The following is a 15245-nucleotide window of genomic DNA, read 5'->3' as shown; positions in this document are numbered from 1 at the left end:
ATTATCCTTTTTATACCAAGGAAACTGTTTCAGTTCTTCTACATTAACTTTCTAGAATATATAAACATGGAATATTTGCTATTTTGTGGGGTTTTAAAAAAAATCATTCTCTTACATAAAGTAAGGCCACAGCTTTTGTTTTACAACATCATATATCTTAAACTCAAGATAATGTGTGTATCAAAAATACTATTAAACACATATCAATTTATAGACGTATTACAGACCTGTTATAACTGGAAAATTTTAATAGACTTCACTTTTCTTGAAGAAGTTTTAGGTTCACAACAAAATTGAGCAGAAAGTATAGAGTTTCCATTACCCCCATCCTTACCCATTACAAACATCTGTACCACAGTAGTGTATTTGTTTTCATTGATGAACCTGTATTGATACATCATAATCACCCAAAGTTCATAGTTTACATTAGGATTTACTATTGGTGTTGTTTAGGTCTTTTTATTATTGTAGTTCTATGGATTTTGACAAAAGTATACTGTATAATAACATCTATCCATCATTATAGTTTCATACAGAATAGTTTCACTCTCTAAAAATTCTCTTTGTCCCATCTATTCATCCCTCCCTTCTCTCCAACCCCTGTCAACCACTGATCTTTCTATGTCTCCATAGTTTTGCCTTTATTATTATTTCATATAATTGGAATTATACAATAGCCTTTTAAGATTGGTTTATTTTTCTTAGTAATGTGCATTTAAGTTTCTTCCTTCTCTTTTTGTGCTTGATGGTCATGAAAACCATAGTTTATTTCTCCATCTACGGAAAGACATGTTAGTTGCTTCCAAATATTAGCAATTATAAATAAAGCTGCTATAAACTTTCATGTGCAGGGTTTGTATGGGCACAAGTTTTTAACTCTTTTGGGTAAATACCATACCGTCCCCTGGTCCAAGTCTCCTCCCATCTACCTGAGGCTTTGGATGCATTAAAGCCATTTTGCATAAAAAAGACACTAGCCACCAGCCTCAGGCATGTGGAGGCATTTTGAAAGCTGCTTCCTTCTCCCCACCCCCCAGCCGCAAACTCTGGGGATTTTTGGACTCCCCTGTTTCTGTAACAGTATCATGTATAGTTCTTATCTGGACATTTTGTCATAGACAGGGAATCTATCATTTTCTGCCCTTTACTTTAGGATCTTAAACTGTTTCCACAAATTCTGAACTAATTCTCTGTCATATAGACAGCTATTTGTAGGACTCAGTGTCTCAGTTAAGCTAAATACTAAGTACTGTGAGAACTCTGGAGTTACTGTTCAGCTTTTACCAGTGACTTAAAACCTTTCAGCAAGGTTCACAATCGATGTAATAAAGTGCCATATTGAGGTGGCAGTAGAGTGGGGTTGTATGCCTGCCTTTCCAGGAAGTTGTCCCACCTGCTAAGTGTTCAATTGAGAGAATTCTCAAAGAGTGACACAGAAACTTTTCTCCTACTTTTAGAGCCCTGGAGTACAGATACATCATTGTCATGAAGGCTAGTCTCAGGTAAGGTGAATGATCTCTCATCTCATTTCTGATGCCCTTCCTTTTGTATAAGGTTGATCTAAACAACAATGAGAACAAAAAATAGAGAAGCTAGAAGCCTGATGAAAACTCATAAAAAAACTCAAAAGCAAAGAATAGAACCCCATATTTCAATGGGGATCCAAGTGTTCTCTAATAAAGGAAGACTCTATGATGACATGTGGGGAATAGTTTCTAATTCTAATTTCAGAGGGGAAAAGGATGAAGATAATTATTTTTTATTGTACCAGGCATCACATAGAGAAAGAAATATAAGAATAAAATTATTTAAAGGGAGAATGTTATCTTATAGAGCAGTCCTCAGTGTAATACCCGCTGTTGGGTTTGGGGAGTGATAATCTTAGAAGTTTTCTGACCAGAGAAGAAGTTTTGATGATGACAAGGATGTTGATGATAATGATAAATGACTAAAAATTTTAAGCATCTGAAATCCAGTACTCACTATTCTAATTATCTAATCTACTCTTCAAGATAAGGAGTATTTACATTTTACAGAGAAGGAAACTGAAATTCAGAAGGTTACTTAACTTGTCCAAGGTCACACACAGCGTGGTCCAGTGGAGTAGGTGAAATAAGAACCCACAACTGCAGTTTTCAAAGGTTATGATTTTCCTGCTATACTAGGAATGAAATTCTGCTCAGACAATGTTTAGAGAAAATATGAGGTCCTAAGTGAGTTAACATTTTTAGTACCTTTAATGCTTTTTGAAAATTATACTTCTATTTTTCCTTTGTTTCTAAGAATGAATGAGTAATGTGACCAAATGAGTAGAAGTGATTTTTCTAGGGACCTGGCTATATAAATTTTATGATAAATTCAAAATTATGTTCCTAAAAGTGTTCTGTATTTATACTGAGTAACTAATCCAAATGTATAATATGTTCCGGAATGATTCTGCAGTCCTTTTATGGGTCAGGCTAAGAGAGTCAAACTCAAAGTTAATAGTAGCTTTTTCATACTAATTTCAAGAAAAAACAGCCATTTCCAGACATTAAAAATAGTATGAGTGAATTCTTGTTCTCTCTACTTAAGAAACTGGTTCTGATGCTCACCTGCTCTATGACCTGGGACAAATGATTTAACTTCTCTAACACTTATTTCCCTGGTCTAATAATAGCATGAGGCTTGGATGAGTTAATGAAAATAAAAGCACTCATAGCAGTGTCTACCACTGAGTAAATATTAACTCTGATTATTATATTATTTAAAGATATAGTCCAATAGCCTGGTTCAGAGAATACAAGCAGAGGCACATTCTAGAGCATAAATTCAAAAAGTAGCTTTCAGGGCATGTCTTGAACTCAAACAATGACAGGAGTACCAAAATAAGAATGGAAATAACTCTGTTTAAAATGTGTTGGTATAGGTGCTGCAACTATTATGAAAGTACTTGTTCTTTTGTGCTCTCTACAGTAGACAATACCATTGCAAAATGACAGCACTTCAATGAGAGATCAACATCACATGGAATCAAATGAGCTGTGTGGTTGACTTGGGCATCATGTCCCTTGTTAGTATTAAACAGTGAACTGGCCTGTGGTCAGTCAGCATTTTAATCTCACAGCTGCTCTAGGCCCTTCGACATCAAAGCCCAGTTACATTTCTATTAGTTGTCTTATACAGAATGTTCAGACTCATGGGGTTCCTGCCTTGTCAGTCAGAAATTTCTAAGGGAACAGCATGATCTTTGTGCTGAACTCAGTATGAGTAAATCACTGATATCAGACAGTTTCAGAAAACTAATTATGCTTTCATCTTTTTAGTCTTGAAAAAGAATAATTTCTCATACAACTGTGAAAAATCTAAAAATCAGTGTTTTGAGGTCTGAAACTCAAACTCAAACAATGTTATTAATCCTGAAAATATGTGAAATGATTAATGTGTTTTCACAGAGTTTTCCAGGCAAGTGAGTAACGCTAGGATGCCCCATATTAAAGGGCACTGATAAATTGGTTTGGGGAAATGGCACAGTGGGTGCTAAATGTCAAATCCTTGATGTGGGTCCTGAGGTGTGGAAATTCCTCAGGCTTTTGGTACTATGAGGAATTGCAGATGCCTCTGCTTCCTCAGTCTTCTACTAAGGACATTTCAGTTTACCTATGAGAGGGACCCAACTTAGCAGTAACATTAGGAGCCATTTTTATTGAGATTATTGGAACCCTTTTGGGGATATTGGTACTCATAAGACAGTTTTCTATTTAGCTTCTGGTTACTTTGCTATACTTACCTCTGTGGGGTCATTAGATTTTAAGTTTTACCAAAGGAAAAACCAGTGTAGTTAACAGACTTTAATTAAATCCAATTTCCGTATTTGGGTACTTGGCCTTGAAGGAAGGGGAGGTGTTTTCAGGCACAGAAAGTCACCTAAAGAACAATTGGGAGATAGGAAAGAACATTATGTGTTTGAACAATGGCAGCTAGTCTGATTTGTAATAATATTGGGACTGGGGACATGGAGAGAGATCGGTAAAAGAGAAAAGATGGACTTCAAGATTGCTAGAATAAAATTGTCTTTAAAGCGTAAGTCACCTCCAACTCAAAGGCCTTCTCAGCTGTGTGTACTTCTGCTCTTTTTCTTTTTTCACAACTTCCTGTGAGTTCTGTGCAGTTGGTAATTGAATTACCATGATAACTCTAGCTTTGAGTGATGGTATTGGCATGACTAGAGCCCTGTAAATTGTGCCCACACTTACCTTCCTGTTCTATATCTTTCTTACTCTTTTTACCTGAGGCTCTCTTGACTCAATTCTACTTATGCTTTTCAGATGCTTTAATTTCTTCTGGCTTGACTCTTAATGCCCTTTCATTTGTTCACTAATTTCTGATTGTTTATATTGGATGGAGTCTTTTTTTCCCAGGTTTTCAGCACTGTCTGGACCAGATTCTGCCCCCATTTTACCTGTACCTTCTCTGGGTTCTAGCTATATTCTCTCAGGCAGAATGAATTCTTCACATAACTTGCTGTTGACTTCAACTCCCTGCATACTGTCTTGCAGTATAATCTCTCCCTTTCTCTTTCTTTCTCTTTTCTCTCTTTAAGTTCATCCAGGGAAGGCCCTAACTGATCTTCATACTTCACATGATTGCATATAATTATATTCAATAAATATTTATAAAGTTGAGTTCTACTCAAGGATAGACATTTTTATTTCCTGTTTTATCCAATAACTCAAATTACTGCATTATGTTTTATTCCTCATTTATTGATGTATAACTAATTGACAAAATTGTTCATATTTAAGGTTTTCAACTTGATGTTTGGGTATATGTATACATAGTCCCTCTCTATATCATGGTTCACTTATCACAGCCTCACTGTATCATGGGATTTTTAAAAATATTATATTTAATTACCATGGATTTTTTGCTATATCATGGAATTTTGAGATACTGTATACATATGTTGTTAAAGTTACGTAGGTTTATGAGCGTATAATATGTTTAAGAACATAAGTAGTGTTTATAAAAGTGTGAAAAAGGTTAATAAGGGAGTGGGAAAGCTTAATAAGGGACTGGGGATGGTTTATAAGTGTGTGGGAAGGGTTTATAAAACCTTAAAATATATATAAATACTAAAATAAATGTAAGGTTCCTACTTTTCAGATTTTCACCTATTGCAGGGGGGTCTAGAACGTAATACCTGCGATAAGTGAGGGAATACTGTACATTGTTAAAAGATCACTACAACCAATATAATTAACCTATTTTTTTATTTCACATGGTTACCTGTTTTTTTGTTTGTTTGTTTGCTTGTTTGGTTGGTTGTTTTTTTTGGTGATAAAACTTAAGATCTAATCTCTGTAAATTTCAGCTACAAAATACAGTATTGTTAACTAAACTCACATTGCTGTGCATTAGATCACCAGAATGTATTCATCTTTCATAAGTAAGACTTTGTACCCTTTTATCAACAATAGCTCATTTCTTCATCTCCCTAGCCCCTCCATTATACTCTCTGCTTCTATGAATTTGACTATTTTAGATTCCCCATATATTTATCTTTCTGGGTCTGACTTATTTTCCTTAGCATAATGTCCTTCAGATTCATCTAGATTGTTGCAAAAGGCAGAATATCTTTCTTTTAAAGTCTAAATTATAGTCCATATTATGTATATACCACATTTTCTTTTATTTCTTTCCCAGTTTTATTGAGATATAATTGACATATATTACTTGAAGATGTACATTATAATTATTTGTATATGTATATATTGCAAAATCATTACCTCAGTAAGTTTGAGTGACCTTCATTACTTCTTGAAGTTAAAATATTTTTCTTGTGATAAGAACTTCTAAGACATACTGTCTTAGTGACTTTCAGATATACAATACAGCATTGTTAACTATAGTCACCATACTGTACATTACATCCCCAGAACTTGTTGATCTTAGAATGGAAAGTTTGTACTTTTTGGCCACTTTCACTCGTTTCCCCCACATTCCCCTGGCAACCATCAATCTCTTCTCTGTTTCTATGAGCTTTTTTTTAACATTCCATATAAGTGAGATCACACAGTATTTGCCTTTCTCTGTCTAACTTATTTCACATAGCATAATGTCTTCAAGATCCATCCATTTTGTGGCAAATGGCAGGATTTCCTTATTCTTCATGACTGGAAAATATTCCATTATATATTTTTCTTTATCCATTCATATGTTGATGGAAATTTAGGTCGTTTCTATGTTTTGGCTATTTTAAATAATGCTGAAATGAATATGAGGTTGCATATATCTCTTCAACATAGTTGTTTTGTTTCTTCAGATACATACCCAGAAGTGGAATTGCTGGTTCAGACAGTAGTTGTATTTTTAAAAAAATTCTCACCCAAGGACATGCATTTTGAGTTTAGAAAGAGGGATATAATCATTGATGTGAGAGAGGAACATCTATTAATAGGTTGCCTCTCATATGCACCCTAACCAGTGACCAAATCCACATGTTTGGCATGTGCCCTGACTGTAAATCGAACCTGTAACCTTTTGGTTTATGAGGTGATGCTCCAACTGAGCCACACCAGCAAGGGCTTGTAGTTCCATTTTTAATTTTTGAGGAACCTCCATACTGTTTACCACAGTGGTAGCTTCGATTTATATCCTCACCAGCAATGCACAAGGTTTCCGTTTTCTCTGCTTCCTCACTGAACATTTGTTTTATCTTTTCCATGATAGCTATTTGGGATGATAATCAGGTGTGAGGTGATATCTTGCTGTGGTTTTAATTTATATTTCCTGATGATTAGTGATGTTCAGCACCCTTTAAAGTACCTGTTGGCCCTCTGTATGTCTTCTTTGGGAAAATGTCTATTCAGTTCCTCTGCCTATATTTTTTAAAAAATATATATATTTTGCTACTGAGTTGTATAAGTTCTTTATTTATCTTTGATATTAACCACTTATCAGATATATGATTTGAAAATATTTTATTCCATTCAGTAGATTGCCTTTTTATTTTTAAAATGGTTTCCTTTGCTGTGCAGAAGCTTTTTAGTTTGAGGTGGTACCATTTGTTTATTTTAGTTTTTGTAGGCTTTACTTTTGGTGTGATAGCCAGAATTCCCTGACAAAGAGCTTACCCTCTATATTTTTATCTAGGAGTGTTATGGTTTAAGGTCTTACATTCACATCTTTAATACATTTTTTATTGAATTTATTGGGGTGACATTGATTCATAAAACCATACAGGTTTCAAGTGCACAACTCAACAAAACATCATCTTTACACTACATCATACACCCATTACCCAAAGCCTCTTTCCATCCCCAATGATCCCCCTTTGCCCACCTAGTGGTGGTCTAGTTTCATTCTTTTGCATATGGCTGTACATTTTTCCCAACATCATTTATTGAAGAGACTCTCCTTTGGCCATTTCATATTCCTGGCTCCTTTGTTATAAATCAACTGCCCACATATGCATGAGTTTAATTTTGGCCTCCCTATTGTGTTTCATTTAGCTATGTGTGTTTTTATGACAAAACAATACTGTTTTGATTACTGTAGATTTAAAATAGAGTTTCAAGTCAAGGCATGTGATGTCTTTAGCTTTGTTCTTTTTCAAGATTGCTTTGGCTATTTGTGGTCTATTGTGGTTCCATAAAAATTTTAAGATATTTTTCTATTTCTGTGAAAGATTCTATTTAAATTTTGATACAAATTATATTGAATATGTAGATTTGGGTAGTATGAACATTTTAACAATATTAATCCTCCCGATCTTATTAAACTCTTTCTATGTGCTAACATGAATGGCTTGGGCCAACACACTATTATGATGCCACTAAATCATCCCAGTAGGCATCTAAGCTGGTATATAGAGGACCTTCTGATGGCAGAGTAGGTAAATTTTCCTTGCCTCCTCCCATGATCACATGAAAATTACAAATGAATCATAGAACAAGCATCAGAGAGAACCAGCTGAGTGAGGACTAACTGAACAGAAGTTCTATAACTAAAAATATACAGAAGCCATGTGGAGACTGGTAGGAGGGGCAGAGACACAGAATAGGAAGATCTCACACCAATAGTGTGGTGTTAAGTATAGGGAGGTGTCTTGGCTACTGAGCCCCTGAGGAGCAAGGCATTCCAGTACCACACTGAGCTCCCCAGCTCAAGACATCAATACCAGGAAGAGGTCACCATAAAATCTGGCTCTAAAAACCAGCAGGATCCCTGGCTGGGTGGCTCAGTTGGTTAGAGCATCATCTCATTCACTGGAAGGTTGTGGGTTCAATTCCCAGTCAAGGCACATACCTAGGTTGTGTGTTTGATCCCTGCTCAAGGCATGTATGGGTTGCAACCACTCTATGTTTCTCTGTTGCATCGATGTATCTCTTTCTCTTTCCCTTTCTTTCTCTCTAAAATCATGAAACATAACATGAGGTGAGGATTTAAAAAAACCCAACAGGAATTTTGTCTGAAAGATAAAGGGCTGATAGAGAACAATGTGCTCTTCTTAAAAGGCCCACACACAGACTCTTTTGCTCACAAACTCTTGCTCTGAGCTCTAGCACAGAGGCGGCAGCTCAAAAACACCAGGGACCTATGGGGAGGTACTATAAATTGACCAGCTTCAAGGTGAGATCTGGATGGGCAGAGATCAGGGTAACTGTCTCTGGGGACAGAAGCATTGGCAGACACCTCTTTTCCTTTGTTGAATTCGCTTTCCACACACCTGGTGTGGGGCAGGTTGGTGTCAAATCTGAGCTCTTCAATAACCTGGATAAGATTGTTCACCATGCCCTGGAGATTCCCTGAGACCCTACCCCATTCAATTTGCGCACCTAGCCTGATCTTCCAGTGGTTCTTCCACACAAGTGGCCTACCTCAACTCCTGCTGAAGACATTCCCAAATTAAAAAAAAAAAAAAAAAAAATATATATATATATATATATATATTTTTGAAGCCAAGCTGTATTGACTCCGTCTTTCCCTTGGACCCTTCAGCTGCGAAGAGAGGGGGGGTCTGCTGCATGGGCAACAGCAGACCCTCCATATCACCCTGCCCAGGCTCTGTAGCTTCAGCTTCACTGGAGAGGACACTCCAGCGTCATCGCAAGATGTCGATTCAACACGGGAGGAGACAGATACCGTGTCACTCCCGAGTCGGACTGCACAGCCATTCTCGGCGGTGCAGATAGACTCTTAAGAAGCTACACCATCGTCTCTCGAGACGGACGGCTGCCGACGACGATATATATATCCTCATCTAAGGACATTTTTACATTGCTTTTAGAGAGAGAGGGAGAGAGGAAGGGAGAGAGAAAAACATTGATGTGGGAGAAAAGTATTAATTGGTTGCTTTTCATATGCACACAGATGTGATTGTACAAGACCAGACCAGGATTGAACCTGCAACCTAGGTATGTGCCCTAACTGGGAACCAAACCCATAACCTTTTGGTTATGGGATGGTGTGTCAACCAACTGAGCCACAGTAGCCAGGGTCCAAAATGTTTCAAACTCCTCCAAACCCCAAACAAGCAGTGGCCACCCTACTTGTAGGGCTTGCTAAATGGCCTCAATTCAAGCATACCTGGAGACTGGTCTCAATTTGCATGGTAACTCCCATCAGGTGGCCCCAAGTCTGTCATAAATTTTGACCAGACTTGCATAGAACATACCTTCAAGTAAGTGGCCACAAGACAGCATAAGTGGTGGCTGGCCTCATTTTACAATGTATCTTCCTCCAATAGCCTCCAAGTGCAGCATAAACAGCAACAAACTGCAGATCACTTTGTAGGTCCTTTAAGAGGCCCAAGACTGGCACAAGTGGCAGCTAACCTTGACCTGCACCAGAGGCCCTCACAGGAGGTCAGATCTAACACACTGGGTGGTTGACTTCAGACAATACCAGAGTACTTCCCAACCACATCCACAAATGACACACCCAACGGGAAGCATAGCTATCACCAGAACCCTGCTAAATGCAACTTCTGTTCCATGGGATGAGTCCTACACAACAGCTTATTCACTTTAGTCACAGCCAGTCCTAATTCCAGTCAATCTGAAAGTCAACACCACACATGGACATGCCAATAGCAATCAAAACTCAACTACAACAGGAGTGCAAACAAAACCCACATAGAAAAATCGCCACTGGGTCCACTGGACTCCTTTATAAGGCCACACTGTGAAGAATAGGAGAAATAGCAGATCTTCTTAATGCATAGAAACAAACACAGAGAGTTAGCTAAAACGAGGAAACAAAGAAACATGACCAAAATGGAAGAATAGGACAAAATTCCAGGAGAAATATGAACGAAATGGAGACAAGCAGTCTATCAAATACAGAGATTAAAACATTGGTTATAAGGCTGCTCATGAACTTAAGGGAAGAATAAATAAACTTAGTGAGAACGTCGACAAAGAAATAGAAACTTAAAATATAGAAAATATTTTTTAAAAATCAGTCAGAAATGAAGAATACAATAACTGAAATGTAGACTACATTAGAGGTAATCAAAAGGAGATAAGATGAAGCAGAGAATCGAGTCAGTGATTTGGAAGACAAAGTAGCAGAAAACACCCACTCAGAATAGCAAAGAGAAAAAAAGAATAAAAAAAAGAGGATAGTTTAATGAACATCTGGGGCAACATCAAGTATACCAACATTTGCATCATAGGAATAACAGAAGGAGAAGAAAGAGAAATGTTATGAAGAAATGACTGAAAACATTTTTTACCTGGCAAAGGAAATAGACATATAAGTCTAGGAAGCAGAGAGAGTTCCAAACAAGGTGAAACACATAAGGCTTATACTAAGACACCTCATAATAAAAATGCCAAGGTTGAAGACAGAGAGAATCTGAAAAGCAGCAAGAGAAAAGAAGCTGGTAACCTACAAGAGAGTTCCCATTAGACTGTCAACTGATTTCTCAACAGAAACATTTCAGGCCAGAAGGAATTGGCACAAAATATTCAAAGTGATGAAAGGCAAAACTTACAATCAAGAGTACTTTGTGTGTCAAAGATATCATATGATGGAGAGATACAATTTCCTAGAGAAGAAAAGAAAAATACTAAAGAAGTTTATCACCACTAAACCAATACTATAAGAAATGTTATAAAGTAACTTCTATAAGAAAAAGCCCTGGCAGGTGTGGCTTAGTGGATTGAGAGCTGACCTGTGAACCAAAAGGTTGCCGGTTTGATTCCCTGTCAGGCACATACCTGGGTTATGGGACAGGCCCCCAGCTGGAGGCGTGTGGGAGGCATCTGATCAATGTTTCCCTCATGCATCAGTTTTCCTCTCCCTTCTTTCCCCTCTCTTGAAGAAATAAATAAAATCTTATAAAAACAAAGAAAAATTCTCACTGACAAAGACAAATAGTCAAAGCAGTGGCTTAACCAACTATAAAGCTGGTTTAGTACAAAGGTTAAAAGACAAAAGTATGAAGAGCATGTGTAATTTTAATCGATATTAAGGAATACACACAAACACATATATACCCAAAAACTAAAAAGTAATGACAAAAATATAAATGTAGAGGGAGGAAGTAAAAGTTATTAAAGTGATTTTAAAATGCATTTGAACTTAAATGACCATCAACTTTTAAGGGTGCTATAACGTGGTATCTATGAAGCACATGATAATCATAAATCAAAAATCTATAAGATATACAAGAAATAAAAAGAAATAAATCCATACATTAACACTAGAGAAAGTAATCACCATACAAGAAAAGAAAGCTTGAAATAAAAGAGATAATAGTAAACTACTCCAAAAACAATTACAAAACAATTAATAAAATTGCAGTAACTACACACCTAAAATAAATACTTTAAATATTAATAAGCTAGATGTTTCAATTAAAAGACCATAGGATGTCTGAATGAATTTTTAAAAATGACCTGGACATATGCTGCCTACCAGAGACCCACTTCAGATCAAAAGACACACACAGGCTCAATGGGGTAGCAATACTTAGACAAAATAGACTTTAAAACAAAGGTTGTGACAAGAGACAAAGGAAGGCATTTCATAATTATAAAGAGATTAATCCAACAAGAGACTATAACTCATGTAACTAAATATATAAAACAAATATTGATAATCATAAAAGGAGAAATTGATAGTAATATAGTGATAGTAAGTGATCTTAACACCCCATTGATGTAAATCAATAGGTTATCCAGACAGAAAATCATCAAAATATCCATGGCCTTAAGTGACATATTCAGTCGGCAGCCGTCCGTCTCGAGAGACGATGGTGTAGCTTCTTAAGAGTCTATCTGCACCGCCGAGAATGGCTGTGCAGTCCGACTCGGGAGTGACACGGTATCTGTCTCCTCCCGTGTTGAATCGACATCTTGCGATGATGCTGAAGCTACAGAGCCTGGGCAGGGTGATATGGAGGGTCTGCTGTTGCCCATGCAGCAGACCCCCCCCTCTCTTCGCAGCTGAAGGGTCCAAGGGAAAGACGGAGTCAATACAGCTTGGCTTCAGGTGCGCCGCAGGAGTTGCCAGTGTTGACTACAACGTCAAACCGCCTTAGGGACTCCGGCTCCGGATTTTCTGTCGGGGTTTACTCCCTTAGCCTTTCCCCTGAAGAGGTATGCCGCAAGGCAGTGGAGGTTTTTTGGAGTCAGAGTTTTCCTTCTCTGAAGTGACATATTAAAGCAGATGGATTTAATTGATATTTTTAGAACATTTCACCTCAAAGCAGCAGAATACACATTCTATTCTGACACACATGGAATATTTTCTAGAATAGACCATATGTCAGGCCTTGAAAGTCACAACAATCGGAGAAGATTGAAATCATTTTAAGCATCTTCTTGTGATTACAGTGGTATAAAACTAGATATCAATTACAGTGAGGTAATGGAAAAATATGCAATACATGGAGGCTAAATAACATGCCACTGGACAATGACTGTGTTAACAATGAAATCAAGGAAGAATTCGAAAAATACATTGAAACAAATGAAAATGAAAACACAGTGACTCCAACTTTATAGGACACAGCCAAAGCAGTTGTAAGAGATAAATTCTTAGCAATTCATGCATATCAAGAAACAAGAAAATTTTCAAATACATAATCTAACCTTACACCTAAAATAAATAAAAAGTAAGAACACGCAATACCCAAGGTGAGTAGAAGGAAGAAAATAATGAAGATAACACTGAAAATAAATAAAATAAAGTCTAAAAGTATTTAAAAATCAATGAAACTGAGAGCTTGTTCTTAGAAAAGATAAACAAAACTGATAAATCTTTAAACAGATTCATCAAGAAAAATAGAGAACTCAGATAAATAAAATCAGAAATGAATGAGGAGAAGTGACAACTGATACCTCAGAAATACCAATGATTATAAGAAAATACTGTGATAATTATATACCAGCAAATTGGATAATCTAGAAGTGAATAAATTTCTAGAAACATTCACTTTTCCAGACTAAATTAGAAGAAACAGAAAATATGAACAGACTAATAACTACTAATGAATTTGAAGCAAAAATAAAAAATTCCCAACAAAGAAATATCTTGGATCAGATAGCTTCACAAGTGAACTTTCCCAAACAGTCAAAGAAGAATTAATAGCTGCCCTTCTCAAACTACTCCAAGAAAAACAAGATGAAGGAAAGATCCTAAGCTAATTTAATGAGGTCATCATTACTCTTATTTAAAAACTGGAAAAAGACAGACACTACAAATAAAATTACAGGTCAATATTCCTGATGAACATTTAAGACGAGATTCCCCCCCCCCAAAACAGAATTATCTTCTGTAGAGTGGGCGGGTCTCTTGTAGTGAAGGCTTTCTCTACTAGGTGAGTGTTCTAGGAATCCATCTATATCAGTGTACTAGCTGGCATTGTTGAGAGAGGCTGCATTCACCTTCAGTGAATTTTTTTTGAAGATTCTTTCAACATGTTTGCTCCTTTCATTATGGGTGATTCACGAGCACAACTGCACACACTGCACTGAAATTCAGCAGTTTTTGACCAAAAACAGCATGACAACTGTACTCCACCTTCCCTATTCACCTGATCTCACTGTGAGTAACATTTTTTGTTTCCCTGTATTTAAAAAATGTCCTCAAAGGGAAACGTTTTGCTGATATGGAAGAGGTGAGCCCAAAAATTGGCAGAAACACTAAAAGGCATCAAAATTGATGAGTTCAAAAACTGTTGTAAGCATTGGAAAAAAATCTTAAAAGGTGTGTAGGTCAACTGGAAAGTACTTTGAATGAAATTTGGACATGTAGAATAAGTACAACTTTTTTATAAATAAATTCCCACTTCAGCGGATCCCTCCTCATAGATGCAAAAATCCTCAATAAAATATTAGCACACTGAATACAGCAACACATTAAAAAGAAATGTACATAGTGATCCTGTGTGATTTATTTTTGGGATGATGAAAGGTTGATTCAATATCCACAATTGATTAATGTGATACACTTCATAAATATAATGAAGGCTCATGTGATCAAAATTCATATAATAATATCGATAAATGCAGAAAAAGCATTCAAAAAAATTCAGCATCCAGTTATAATAAAAACTCTCAGCAAGTTGGAATACAGAGAACATACCTCAATATAATAAAGGTTGTATATGACAAGCCCACAGCAGATATCATACTCAACAGGGGAAAGCTAAAGTGTTTTCCTAAGATCAGGAACATGATATGGATATCCACTTTCACCACTCTTCTTCAACAAAGTATTTGAAGTCCTAGTCATTGAAATCAGACAAGTTAAAGAAATAAAAGGCATCCATATTTGACAGAAAGTAGTAAACTGTTATTATTTGCAGATGACATGATACGATATAGAGAGAAGCCTAAAGCCTCCACCAGAAAATTATTAGAACTGACAGATGAAGTCACTAAATTAGCAGGGCACAAAATTAATATTCAAAATCAGTTATATTTTTTAACTTAATGATGTTAATTTATCTTGGGATATTTGACATTATTATATCGATGAGGAAGAGGAAATAAAATGTTATACATATATTATATAAAACTATGTTATATAATATATATAAGCAAAATGAAAATTCTACCAGACTTCCCAAATAGAAGACGTAAAGGGCATCCCAAGTGCATCAAGTTCAGGAGATCAAGAAGTCACACCACTGAATCCCAGAGGACTCCTACAACAGAAAGTTACACATGAAAGAAGGAAGTTAAAGCAGATCAATCTAAGAAGCAGAAACAAACAAGAACAGCCACATAAAATGGGGAGATGAAGAA

The 15245-nt window shown here is 36.4% G+C and overlaps 1 long non-coding RNA gene across 1 annotated transcript in view; it reads left to right on the top strand.

The window, feature by feature from the left end:
* Positions 1–15245, top strand: part of LOC150007356 (uncharacterized) — a 141009-nt gene that overhangs the window by 86628 nt on the left and 39136 nt on the right. The window contains exon 2 of the long non-coding RNA XR_016511811.1: positions 1458–1502. This is a non-coding gene — a long non-coding RNA (uncharacterized LOC150007356). The remainder of the gene's footprint in view (positions 1–1457; positions 1503–15245) is intronic.

This window comes from Furipterus horrens, unplaced genomic scaffold (genome assembly GCF_987537825.1).
Source record: "Furipterus horrens unplaced genomic scaffold, mFurHor1.1.pri manual_scaffold_6, whole genome shotgun sequence".
Taxonomy (NCBI): Eukaryota; Metazoa; Chordata; class Mammalia; order Chiroptera; family Furipteridae; genus Furipterus; species Furipterus horrens.
Note: the sequence above shows the minus strand (reverse complement) of the source record. Positions and strands in the feature narration are given on the sequence as shown.